The sequence below is a fragment of the Bos indicus x Bos taurus genome, chromosome 8 (assembly GCF_003369695.1).
Source record: "Bos indicus x Bos taurus breed Angus x Brahman F1 hybrid chromosome 8, Bos_hybrid_MaternalHap_v2.0, whole genome shotgun sequence".
NCBI lineage: Eukaryota > Metazoa > Chordata > Mammalia > Artiodactyla > Bovidae > Bos > Bos indicus x Bos taurus.
Window position 1 is genome coordinate 77,462,912 of NC_040083.1, and position 1,844 is coordinate 77,464,755.

Below are 1,844 nucleotides of genomic sequence, written 5' to 3' on the forward strand. Positions count from 1 at the left end.
TGGCCTACAGAGGAGCACACCTGGATTTTAGTTCAGTGAGACCCAGTTTGGATTTCTGACCTCCATGACTGTCATATTAAAAAATTGGTGTTGTTTTAAGCCAGTAAATTTAGTAGTAATTTGTTACACTAGCAATAAGAATCTAGTATAATCCAACATGGGCTTCCCAGGTGGCACTAGTGGTAAAGAACCCGCCCACCAATCCAGGAGATGTAAGAGATGCAGGTTCGGTTCCTGGGTCGGGAAGATCCCCTGAGGAGGGCATGGCAACCCACTCCAATATTCTGGCCTGGAGAATCCCATGGACAGAGGAGCCTGGCAGGTTACAAGTACATAGAGTCACAAAGAGTAGGACATGACTGAAGTGACTTAGCACACACACATAATCCAACATATTTTCGTTTTGACACTTTAGTGTATAAAAATTATACACAAGATATCTTGCATTCTCTATTTCATGCTAAGTCTTCAAAGTCCCGTGTATATTTTAGACTTTAAAGCCCAGCTCAGATCTCAATTCAGGCTCTCAAAATTTCCAGCATTAGTGGCCACATGTGATTAGCGGCTACCACACTGAAAAGCACGATTCTAGACCCTTAGCTCCAGGATTCTGAAATCTAAGTTTCCCAGCACTGATTTATCCCAGCTTGAAGCATCTGCAGAGCCTCCTTCTAGGGTAGCCCTATTTCCAGTGTTCTATTTCCAGCCAGTGCACTTTGCTTGTGTGTGTATGTGTGGGTTAACTCTGTGAGCATTTAAGCTGTGCCTGTGGGTGGTGGGGCAGGGCCAGCAGCCTTGGCAGACATCCCATATGGCCCAGGGAAAAAAGGCACGGTTTTTGCAGGTCCTAGTCGTCCTCCCAGCGGGAACCAGCTTGCCAACTGATCTCCTGCTAAAGATCCTTTATCACTGCTCTCAGTCCTGCCGGCCTTGGCCAGCAGCTATTTCCGGGTCTCCACAGAGACCAGTGTGGACTCATGGAAGGTCTGCATTCCATATTTTTTAATTTAAAAGAATTTTTTTAATTCTAGCTGTGTTGACATATCATTGAACATTGTGTGAGTTTAAGGCACACAGTGATCTGAAAGACTCATATGTTACGAAATGTTTACCGGAATAAGATTACTTAACACACGTTTCACCTCACCCTTTTATTGTTGTTGTTATTGTGGGAACATTAAGGCTCTACTCTCATAGAAACTTGCCATTGTACATTACAGTATTGTTAACTCCAGTCCCACACCCCATTTTGATCTGCTTTCACATGAACCTGCTTAAACAGGCAGAGATAGTTGCAGGAGGCTCTAACTGAAGATAGTTCGGTGCCCATTCATGCCAAGGGGGTATGAGCATTTAGGTCATTCTTCATGGCCTCTTCTAGAGCCTAATCCACAATAAGCAGGTCACACGAGGAATGGGCCAGTCTGGCCATAGGACCAGGCACCTACTCTCTGGTTTGTTGGCACAGCCTGTCAATAAAACCAACAGAGAGAGGTGGGCGCTGAATACCTAACTCCCCCATATAATGGCTGTTTATAATATTAGATGCGCAAAAAGGCCACAAGGGACATACCACACTTGCTGAAGGTTGAGCTGCTGTTGCAAAGCAAGCAGAGAAAAAAAACCCTCCTGCCCTGAAAAAGCACATGTTATTATCGCCTCTGATTAGATTTCCCAGAGAAATGACCCATCACCTGGGTGAGTAATCCTAATGTCCATCAGCTTCTTCCGGGTTTCTGCTTCTGACTGTAATTCATTTCTCTCTGGCACATGTTGTTTGTATTTCTGATTAGACTAAGGTGAAAAAGAGGTGAGTTTATTGGTACAAGTTATTCATTTACTGT